Here is a 12,657-nt window from a genome sequence, read left to right as displayed (position 1 = left end):
CTATGATGATATGATATTTGTGCACATTACCATTCAAATGTGATAACTGTTATCATTATCCATCAGTGTTCATTTAATGTGCTCAGATGTTGGTTTATATGCTGATGTCCTTATGATATCATAAAAAACAATATCCTTTCAATTTTCTCTGTAATTCCTAAGAACAATGTCACAATGCAGTCGCTCATGCTGACTCATTGCTTCCTTTGCAGCTTATTCATAACCGTACTGGATATGGCAGAAAGGGATAAAAAGCAAGACTGGAGAGTTTTACTTTTATAAAGAAGATTATCTGCATAACAAAAAAAAAAAAAAAGCCATTAATAATCTGAAAGACTTGACTTACGTCATTTGTTGTCTGGAATTTTAAGAATTATAAATGACAATGCAAAACATCTGAACATAAAAATCTTTTATTTTTTTTTATTTAAAATCACATTACTCACTGGTAAGTCATGATTTTTCCTTTATCAAGGTCAGTCAGTTGCCAAACACCAGGGGTGTCGAGAAGAGGAGTGCAATCTGTATTTTAATATTTTTAATAGTATTTTAAATGTTGATACACTGCATGAAACTATTTGGCATTCATTGTTAACCAGCCAAATTTTCAGTGTACATATTATCTCCTATTAAGATTACCAACCAGCTACATTCTTCTATTTTTATGTGTCTCAAAGGAAAATGAAATGTCAAATGCATCAAGCACTGTTATGCCCATAGCAGATGACCTACAAAGTATCGAGAGTGGCCGAAAAAAGGCAGAGTATCGTTTGAAGAGCAGCCATCAGGGTATTGTAAGAGAAGAGGAGGATTGTGAAATAGGAAGTAGTTCATGCATCCGTTCGGAGGTCAACAGCTGTTTGGCTGCGGGGGTTTGCAGGGGTTATAATCCTCGCGTGCGAATATCTCCCTGCGCTGCGGGCCAGGCCAGGCCCTGATCGATTGGAAGTCAACCTTAATTCGCCCATCACCATCAAGGGCCTCATGTTGGGGGGTTGTTCCAAAGCCGGGACACATTAGCACTGCAAATGGAAAGCGACATACACAAGCAGGTTTAATGCAGTCAGGGTTCAGAAACCAACTCTGGCTTGTAACTCAGATCAGTGTTGTAAAGCGGTGCAGGTAGTGCCAATCAGCATGGGATCAATGCTCTACCGGTTCAATTGACTGCAATAATGCAAATGGAAGACACTAATTATGATCATGCCAGCGTGAACGCCAGAACGACTGGCCTGCTAATGGAAAAATCAAAACACATTAGGACTGCCAAATGATTTGATTTCTACTCCAGCCACTTTGATGCAAATGGACACTGCATGCCAGCTCCAGGACAGTCATAAGAGGAGCACCAACCAATCCGCACAACCAAAACTCATCCAACATGGTTACGTTCGAACAAGACTTGTCAAAAAGAAAAAAAAAAAAAGAGACAGAATTTGTGTATATCTGGCAGCCTTATTGGTAAAACACAACATTTGTGAGTGATGAATCAACACCTACAACATGACTCACATACATGATTCATTACATTAAAAGGAGGTCCAAAAATTAAAGCAACAGCATATTCACATAAAACTGGCAGTCAGAATTATATATAAGGGTATGTAAATAGTTACTAACATGAATATTTTTTCTAAAATCACTTCCCCAGTCCATCTGCACCTTTAAATAGATAATTCACACAAAAACAATAATGGACTCTTTTTACATTTCAGTGTTTTGCGTTCCCATTTGCTTAAAGGAGAAGTTCACTTACAGAACAAAAAATTACAGATAATATACTCACCCCCTTGTCATTCAAGATGTTTGTGTCTTTCTTTCTTTAGTCATGAAGAAATTATGTTTCTTGAGGAAAACATTTCAGGAATGTTCTCCATATAGTGGACTTCTATGGTGCCTGCGATTTTGAACAAAGGGCTCTAAACAATCCCAGACAAGAAAGAAGGGTCTTATCTAGTGAAACAATTTGTTATTTTAGAAAGTTTTGTAAAACAAATGTGCAGTTTATATACTTTTTAACCTCAAATGCTCATCTTGTCTAGCTCTGCAATGCGCATGCAAACTCTGTGTAATCTGGGTCAATACAGTTTGGGGGAAAACTCCCATCTCATTTTCTCCTCCAACTTCAAAATCGTTCTACATCGCTGCAGAAGTACTGACCCAGTGTTTACAAAGTGAACGTGTAAGGAGGGTCAAACACCCTTTACAAAAAAGGTAAAACAGAGATGTAGAATTTTGTAAAAAGGTAAAACAGCGATGTTGAAAGTTGGAGGGGAAAAAATGAGATGGGAGTTTTTCGACATACCCTAATTGTATTGACCCGGATTACACAGAGTTCGCATGGCCATCGCAGAGCTAGACAAGACAAGCATTTGAGGTTAAAAAGTATATAAACTGTGATAAAAACTTTTTAAATAACCAATCGTTTCGCTAGATAAGACTCTTCTTCCTCGGCTAGATTGTTTAGAGCTTTTTGAAGCTGCATTTAAACTGCATTTTGGAAGTTCAAAATCACGGGCACCATAGAAATCCACTATATGGAGAACATTCCTGAAATGTTTTACTCAAGAAACATAATTTCTTTACGACTGAAGAAAGAAAGACATGAACATCTTGGATGACAAGGGGTGAGTAAATTATCTGTAAAGTTTTGTTCTGGAAGTGAACTACACTTTTAAATAGCAAAACAAAAACTCCATGAGTTAGAAACATAGAGAAAGGGATTGATAACAGAAGTCAGAAAAGAGAACACTGTCAGCCGCTCTATTAGAAGGGTATTATAATAAAAATTTAAGTAAAGTGTTAAAAAAATGAAAATATAAAACACTTTGCATGATTTATGATGACTGTTCAACCACTTCATTACAGTCTGTGAAAATGGTCCAAAGACCTTAGTTTGGTTGGATGCCATATTAAATAAATTAAATCATAGTTCACCCAAAAATAAAAATTACACCATGATTTATTCACTCTCAAGCCATCCTAGGTGTATATGACTTTCTTCTTTCAGACGAATACAATCAGAGTTACATTAAAAAATCCTGGGTCTTTTAAGCTTTAAAATGGCAGTGAATGGCTGTTAAGATTTTAAAGCAAAATAAAGTGCATCTATCCATCATAAAAAGTACTCCACATGGCTCTAGGGCAGAGGTGCCCAATCCTGTTCCTGGAGATCTACTATCCTGCAAAGTTCAGCTCCAACCCTGATTAAACACACCTGAACCAGCTAATTAATCTCTGAAGTAGCACTTGATAATTACAGACAACTGCGTTACAGCAGGGCTGGAACTAAAGTCTGCAGGTAGGTAGATCTCCAGCAACAGGATTGGGGACCCCTGCTCTAGGGGGTTAATAAAGTCCTTCTGAAGTAAATCGATACGCTCATAGATATCCAGGCATGTAGACGCATCTGTTATATTGCAACAATTTACCATAATAATCAATTAATATTCAAAGATGCCACAATCATGCACAGTCGATGGTTGTAAAAACCACTGGGATTTAATTCCAGAAGAAAGAAGAGATAACCTTTTAAAGGTAAGAATGTGTTGGTTTGTGTTTTTAATATGTATTAACTAGTGGTGGGCCATTATCGGCGTTAACGTGCTGCGTTAACGTGAGACTCTTATCGGGCGATAAAAAAAATATCGCCGTTAATCTATTCTCAAAGTCGGGTTGGGAGCTGGGTCTAAACTACATAAGCTATGATGACTTTCACCTTGATATTTTAGCGCGGATGACGTATACCTAGTCGAATTGCACTGTAGGAGGCGAGAACGAGTCTTCAACAAGTCTGTGAAATTACCACATCAAATGAGACGTGCAAACATGGATGCAGTTATGAAGCCGCTTCAGGGCAGGTGCGTTGCTAGACCCTTTTTACTGGGGCACGTGCCCCAGTGAAAATCTGCTGTGCCCCAGTAAAATATCAAGTTTGAGTTATAATTTACTTTCATAATCCCTAAATAAAGACATTAAACTATATGCAACAACTGAATTGACGCTTCTAAAAGCAACGCAGTTTAATGGAAGACTATGCACGCAGAAATCCATGCCCGTGCGCGTCTGTGTATTTAACGGCAACGCGCACGTCGTGCAGCCTTTTGCGCAGAAGTACTTGGTTACACAAGTTTGTATAGGTAATTATGTTGTAAATGCAATTGTCAAGCAGTTTGTGATGCATTTTGGAAACAGGAAAAGAGCGCCTGATCTAATGCGCCACCTGGCCCGTTCTCGAAGACTTACTTTTAGTCATTATTTGGGTAGCACACATATTCTGAATGCCTTCAGCAGAATTCAAATTAGCATTTTAATCTAGATTAATCTAGATTAATTCCAAGATTTAATCTAGATTAATCTAGTATTAACTCAAACCCTAGTATTAACTCAATAATACAGGTTTTAATCTAAAGTACACTCTCAAAAAGGATGTGTTAATTTTTTACACATTGTTTGTGTTATGTCTATTTTAGCACATTTTGTGTTACTTTGTGTTAAATGTGTGTTAAAAACGAAAAAGAAAAAAGAAAATATCCAACACAGTGTGTCCAACACAATATGTGTTAAATATCAGCCAATCACATTGCTGCTTGCCTCACTTCATGAGTCGTTATTCTACTGAGACAAGCTAATTTCCTCGTGCTGCAAGTTTTCATCGTCAGGACATAACTTCGATGTGTGAAGGTAAGAAATGTTTGTATTTGCCATTATACGTTTTTAAAATGTCTTTTGTGATCGTTTGGAGACGGTCGAGGGGCATTTGGCACATATATAGACCTTTTTCCTGAACACGGAAGTAAGTCCGACTCTTGACTGAAAGAATGCTTTGCATTTCCGGTCTGCACTGTTTCTAGTCAAATTAGGGTATATTCCAAATTAATAAACTAATGTTAAACCTATTAAAATGTTTTTAAAAAGCACATGGCTACATAGCGCCATCACTTGGCAATGTCGCAATGACCGTCATTTGTCAGTGCCTCACTTTAATAAGTGTGTAGATGACACGAAACAGCGGAAGGTAGCTACATTAAAAACACGGACGCTATTTGAATGATTTCCTATCAGTGTTGCCAGACGTACGATAATTATCGTATTTGTACCATAATTTTGACCTCTGTACGATGTACGATCAGTAATACCACAATGTACGATAATTTCAGAATTTTGTGACACCATGGTCGTTTTAATTATAGAGCTTCTATTCTCAAAGATCTAGATGTGTGGATTCTACGTCTACCTTCATGATTGTGAGGAGACGTGAACGTGGCGTTACGCATGTTTTTCATCCAATCTTACGTCTTCTCAACCAATATCATGTGGAGAATGGCTCTCTCTCACGAGTACAAGTTAACGTTCCTGTCGCACTTAGGTCAGTTGTTTCAAAACTGAGGTTGTTAGTTTAACAATAAAGTATAGAAAATGAGTGCTGAAAAGGATAAATTGCTGTAACATCTACATTAATAGCTGTATTTTGAACGCTTGACTCAGGTAAGATAATTAGTTTAGCATTGCAATAAAGTATAGAAAAGGAGTGCTGAAAAGGATAAATAGCTGTAACATCTAGATAAATATCTTTATTTTGAACGTTTGACTCAAATACGATAATTTTCTCCCAAATACGATAATTTTGAGCTTCTGGTACGATACTTGGACATTTCCAATCTGGCAACACTGGTTCCTATGGAAACCGGAACAGAAAAGCATTCAATCGGACGTTAGAATTCGTAATGGCGGCGCTCATCGTTTACTCAGGAAAAAGGTCTATACGTGGTAAAATTGCCTCACGAATGCCGATGCGAGCTGCGCCTGCGTCTGCGGCACATCACGACGGTGGGAGCTTATTTTAACAAGCTTTATAGTTTCTTTTGTCGGATTAATTGTGAACAGAATCGCTTTTAATTCATCATTGACACGTTGTAGTGCTAATGAGAAAATGCATTCGTTCGTCGCGTCTTTCTCTTTCAAAATGAACAGCTTCGTGGTGCCACTTATTGTGCAAATTGCCTTAAGACGCTAACATAATCTCTAATGCTAAAGCTTTTCTTGCCTTTTTAGCTATCGCTATTTTCCAATATTCGCTATGTGTAGTCTATAAATAACAAAAGTATCTTTATTTTACTCTTGCAGCTTTGACTGGAAGACACTCCTGAAGCGCTTGTGGCAGTTACTGACATGACAGAGACAAACGAGAGACTTCATCTCACGACCCTCACCATCACTTGTATGCTGATAAAAATATGTAAATAAAACGATTAATGCTTAAGAGGTTGTCAAATACCACATTTTTTTTAAAGTACAAACTTTATAAACCATTAACAACTTTTCACTCAAGGAACAATTATATGTTGAAATGACTGAATTGATTGTTTACCTCTCTTTTTTTAACCTTTTTGAGTTTTTATGTAATTGTTAGTAGCAGGTTTAATAAATTGTGTTTAAACTATACATTAGTTTGCAGTGTCTTTATTGCATACAAAAGTTTGGTAAAAAATAACACATAATTGACACAAATTGTGTATTTATAACACAATAGTGTGTAGAAAAAATCAACACATTTTCTGTGTTAGCTGGAATAACACACTAGTTGAGTTAAAACTAACACAAAATGTGTTGTCCTTAACTAGACACAAAGGTGTGTTAAGAAACAACACAGGCTGTGTTGTTTTTAACACATCCTTTTTAAGAGTGTACCTTTTAAATTCCTTGTTAGCTAATGGCATCATCTTGTTGTATTGTGTTAGTTTAGCAAAAGTATCTCATAGTCATACATAGTCATACATGCGTATAACTTGTTGCAGTGCAGATGCATTGGTAACTTGCTCTCTTCATGTACATTCCAATACGGTGGACGGCTTGCATATAGCAGCCCATAGAAACAGACGTTAATAAGGCATCTAGCAATACATATCTATTGATACGCCTACGTCCTTTGCCATCTGCTGAAACACCACTAACTTGTGAACATGGGTATCATAATTAGCGGGAGCTAGACATTATGATGTATAAAGTTTTAAATATAGATATTATTCCTACACAAATGCATCGATTTACTTCAGAAGGCATTTATTAACCCCTCCGACCCATGTGGAGTACTTTTTGTGATGGATGGACTTAAATCTTAAACACCAAAGCTTTACAAAAATTACAAAGCTTGGAAGAGCCAGGACATTTTTAAAGGGGTCATCAGATGCCCATTTTCCACAAGTTCATATGATTCTTTAGGATCTTAATGAAAAGTCTCTAATATACTTTGGTTAAAAATTCCCAATTGTAGTGTAAAAAAACATCCTTTTACCTTGTCAAAATCAGCTCAGCAAAATATCAGCTCATTTTATCGCAGGGGCCCTTTAAATGCAAATGAGCTCTGCTTGCCCCGCCCCTCTCTGCCGAGGGATTACGAGCTGTAATGTTTACTTTAGCCGCATTTAGCTGTGTTTAGCTGTGTTTAGCTGCATTTAGCCACGTTTATCGGCGAAACTTGCCAACAAGCACATTATTAATAAAGGCCATTTGCAAAGATGCATAAAAACCCTTATACTCACTTCTGCTGTGGGTGAAACTGCATCACGAATGATTCACACGAACAGAGACGCATATGTAGATCGGGATCGGCGCTTTCCTTTTAAAAACGAAAGTAACGTTGTCCTCTGCCTCTTAAGCGGCTCAGATGTCGGGAGTAAATGACTGCTGCTATGTTCATTATTACATCCAACAACAGAACACTTCAATCGCTCAATTAGAGTCTTCCTCTGCACCTGAGTCGACACAATGGCAATCGTATTCGGACTGTTTCAGCTCGGTGAGGGTGGGTCTAAGGTAAGGCGCTCGTGTCAATCTACTATCGTGCGAGTGCCCTCTGTCGGTGTGCCATCACAACTACAAGAAGCTAAGAATGACCTGATTTTAAATAGGGGATATTAGTGTTAAAGATTAAAAAATACCACTGGGTGGATTTTTATCATTGTAGGGTGGTTGTGTACACAAACTGCCAACGCATTTATGCAATGTAAAATGTAAAAGTTAGTTTTGCATCCGATGACCCCTTTAATAAAACTCAGATTGTATTCGTCTAAAAGAAGAAAGTCATATACACCAAGAATGGTTTGAGGGTGAGTAAATCATGGTGTACTTTTCATTTTTGGGTGAACTATCCCTTTAATGCAGATGAAGGCTGTGGAGGATAGACTTAGTCTTTATAATGGCACTCACTGTATAAACGTCCTAGATCACACTGCCAACTTTCAAAATTGTTTTATGGAGCTTTTGTCTAGTGAAAGTTGTTTTTTTCTTTCCCCACAAAGACTTTCATCAGCTGAACAGTCGGTATGTTGTTGAACAATAGTGCAATCCAGTGAACAGACTGTAGTTCTATCCCTAACAGCCTTCCTGTCCAAAATTCAATCAAATTAACTAAAGTCTGTTCTTTCATCTTTTACTCACCCTTATGTTGTTCCAAACCTGCTTGACTGTCGTTATATTGTGAAACCCAAAGAAGATATTTTATAATGGTCTGTAATAGGCGAATGGGATACATTGTTGTTTTGAACCCTATTTACTTTCATTGCACGGACAAAAACAGTTGAAGTGTTCTTCAAAATATCTTCTTTTCATTTGCAGGTGCTTTCCATAGTTATATCAAGGGAACAAGTGAAACACAATTAGTTGTTCATGTTTATTTAAACTTACTTTACAGGCTCTAAAATGACTTCATCATGTTTCATTTTGTTTAATATTTTCTCAGCAGACCCAAGACCTTATGTGTCACTCACTCTTAGCTCCCCATCTCCCATGTTACTCACAATAATGGGATGTATTTGCATTCATTTGACCATGCCTATTTGCCGGAGAGGAAGTTATAAACAAGACATACGTGACCAGACTGAAAATGAAAAAATACATATAGCGCACTGTTACTATTTGTTATGCTTTCAATAATAAAAGTGCAGGTTGAATTTGTAGGGACGGCTCTCTTGGGTTGACAAGTATTAAGAATTAAATGATATAATGAAAGTAATTTTTCTTCCTCTGAAGAGAGAGCGGCAAAATTAATCTTGAGGCACAAGAAGTTTATATTCTTTATTGCGCTCCTCAACCTCATTGACTTGTATTCTAGATAAACTTTACTATTTTCCCATTGCAAAATCATAATTTTCCTCAAACTTTTAAACACACTGCATTGCAGGTCTTTAATGTGATGGCTGCTCTGTTTGTTTGCCCTCTATGGAGTAGCTGTGTTTCTAGTGTTTATGAAAAAGCTTTTAATAAATCATGACTCTTCCAACAATCAACAAATTGCAATGTGTTTAAAAATACCTCTTGTGGCCCTAATACCCATCAGATTAACAGCACTAATGGGAATTGTTTCATCCACACAAATGGCTCATTTGTTTTATGTGATTTTTGTTTTAGTGCTAGTTGACGCTAACCAGAGGTAGAGCATGTGGTTCTCAATTATACGGTTGGCTGATGTTCAGATGTTGATTGTCCTTAATCACAGCTATTGCTATAGCTATTTGCTTTTAATCGCCCCAATGCCACCCCAACCCTACAAAGTGGAACGCTTGATTTATTGATAATCCCACTATGCATGACTAAACTGGAATTGGTAAATTATCATGACATATTTAATAACACATTGCTTGCTTAAAAAAAAAGTTTGGGGTCATTAAGAATTTTTTATGTTTTTGAAGGATAGAACTTGTTCACCAAGGCTACATTTATTTGATCTGAAATGCAATGAAAACAGTGAAATATTTCTACAATTTATTATTTTTTATTCCTAATGTATTCCTCCGATAGCAAAGCTGCAATTTTCAGCAACCATTAGTCCATTCTTCATGATCCTTCAGATTTCATTTAAATATGCTTATTTGCTATTCAAGAAACATTTCTTCATATGATCAATTGTGAAAACTGTTATTTATTTTTGTGGAAACATCAAACCCGAAGTGTTTTTCTTTTCACCCACAATTCGTTAAATATCAGAAAGTAACAGCATTGATTTGACATATTTCAAACATTTTAAATGTCTTTACTGGCATAATACATCCTCACTTAATAAAAGTATCAATTTCTTTTTCAACGAGCAATCCTTGTACATCTAAAGGGTCAGATTTTTTTTCTGTTGTAACTAGAAAAATGCCCTTTTCACATTAATAAGACTTAAGTTGCAGAAGTTTAGAGCGCGTCATTTTTATTGTTTCATTGAAATAAGACTTATTATGCCCCTTTTTACAATATGTAATATAAGTCTCAGCTTCCCCAGAATGTATCTGTGAAGTTCAGCTCAAAATACAGATACAGATCATTTATTACACCATTTTGAAAATGCCCATTTTGAGTAGAAGCAGAAACGCACTGTTTTCGTGCATGACTCTTGAAATGCAAATGAGCTGCTGCTCCCTGCATAGAGCTGTGCATTTACAGCTCCTACCTCAGATACTCTGCCAAAAAACATCTGTTTGGTTTTGATTATTAGATCTATCGTGCTAAAATCATGCGTTTTAAACCATATTAGTTTCAACTTCTGATATATGTTTTCTCAGTGCACACATCTGAAGCACACACACAGAAAGTGGCTGTTACACGACATGTGAGTACTAAACTAAACTCCTCTTTCATGTCTTATTGCGCTTAAACTGTCAAATATACACAGGTGTATGTTAAAAACACACGAGTTACAAAAAAACAGTCGGTTATGTCAGTGAAGGTAAACAGCTGGGAAAGAAATCACGTTTATATTAATTCTGTGGCAGCAGCGTAATATACAGTAAATAAATCAATAAATCCACTGCTTTCTTGTCTCCTCTGAGGCTGGGACTCTAAATAGTGTTCTTTGCTCGTCTGTGTAGCCAAAGACACAGTTAGCATGCTTTGCTCTAACTTTTGCCATGGTGTTAGAACTGGTACACAGTTGTGGTTTGTGAAAACTACAGCCAGAGATTTCCAGAGAAAGGCTTACCAAAACAATTACTGGGTTATTCTATTTCACATTTTCTGGGCTGACCCAATTATAGCACTTAATCATGGAAAAAGTCAGATTTTATGAAGTGTCACCTTTAAAGGGGTCATTTTCATAAGTTGATATGATTCTTTAGGGTCTTAATAAAAGTGTATAATATACTTTGGTTATAAATTCTCAATAGTAGTGTAAGTGTTATGATGGGAGTCTGGACGACAGAGGTGTGGATCCAAATGCTAGCTTTATTTAGAGACGAGGTCAAACAGGCGGGGTCAGAGACAGCAAACAGTAACATCAAAGAATAATCCAAGGCGTAATCCGAAAGACAGGCAAAATGGTCAGGGTAGGCGGCAAGGTTAAAAAATGCAGGACAGTCCAAGATCAAAAAACACAAAGGCAAGGCTAGGAAACAGGAACAAAGAACAAGGAACAATGCAAACACTAAGGCTAAACAACGATCAGCAAAACAGAGGGGGAAGGGAGTGGCTTTTATATCAAACATGAGTGAACACATGACCAGATCAACCAATGGGAAGGGGACACATGGAACAGGGAACCAATGAGAACGTGACACATACAGACAAGAGTAAAGCATGGTGGGTTGAGATGACACCGCATAAACAGAGTATAGGAGAGTCCGGGCTGGAGTGCCCTCTGCTGGAGATCACAGGCACTCCAGCTAGTGATCGTAACAGTAAGAAACACCTAGCCGCACTTAGCCGCGTTTAGCCACGTTTAGCTGCATTTAGCGGCGAAACTTGCCAACAAACACATTATTAAGAAAGGCCATTTGCAAAGATGCAAAAATACTCACTTTTGCTGTGGGTGAAGCTGCATTAGGAAAGATTTGCACAAACATAGACGCATATGGAGATTGGGATCGGCCCTTTCCTTTTAAAAATGAAAGTAACGTTATCCTCTGCATCTTCTGCAGCTCAGATGTCGGAAGTAAATGACTACTGCTATGTTCATTATTAAATCCAACAACAGAACACCTCAATCGCTCAATCTGAGACATTCTTGTCTTCCCCTGCACCTGAGTCGACACAATGGCGATCAGAGTCGGACTGTTTCAACTCGGTGAGGGCGGGTCTAAGGTAAGGCGCTCATGTCAATCAATTATCGTGGGAGCGTCCTCTGTCGGTGTGTCATCAGACCGACAAGAAGCTGAGAATGACCTGATTTTAAAAAGGGGATATTACTTTTAAAGATTTAAAAAATACCACTGGGTGAATTTTTATCATTGTAGAGTGGTTGTGTACAGTCGTGGCCAAAAGTTTTGAGAATGACACAAATATTAGTTTTCACAAAGTTTGCTGCTAAACTGCTTTTAGATCTTTGTTTCAGTTGTTTCTGTGATGTACTGAAATATAATTACAAGCACTTTATACGTTTCAAAGGCTTTTATCGACAATTACATGACATTTATGCAAAGAGTCAGTATTTGCAGTGTTGGCCCTTCTTTTTCAGGACCTCTGCAATTCGACTGGGCATGCTCTCAATCAACTTCTGGGCCAAATCCTGACTGATAGCAGCCCATTCTTTCATAATCACTTCTTGGAGTTTGTCAGAATTAGTGGGTTTTTGCTTGTCCACCCGGCTCTTAAAGATTGATCACAAGTTTTAAGTTTAAGAGTTTCCAGGCCATGGACCCAAAATTTCAACATTTTAGTCCCCGAGCCACTTAGTTATCACTT

The sequence above is a fragment of the Garra rufa genome, chromosome 22, assembly GCF_049309525.1.
Source record: "Garra rufa chromosome 22, GarRuf1.0, whole genome shotgun sequence".
NCBI classification, from domain to species: Eukaryota; Metazoa; Chordata; class Actinopteri; order Cypriniformes; family Cyprinidae; genus Garra; species Garra rufa.
The sequence above is the reverse complement of the archived record's forward strand: the minus strand, read 5'-3'. Positions refer to the sequence as shown.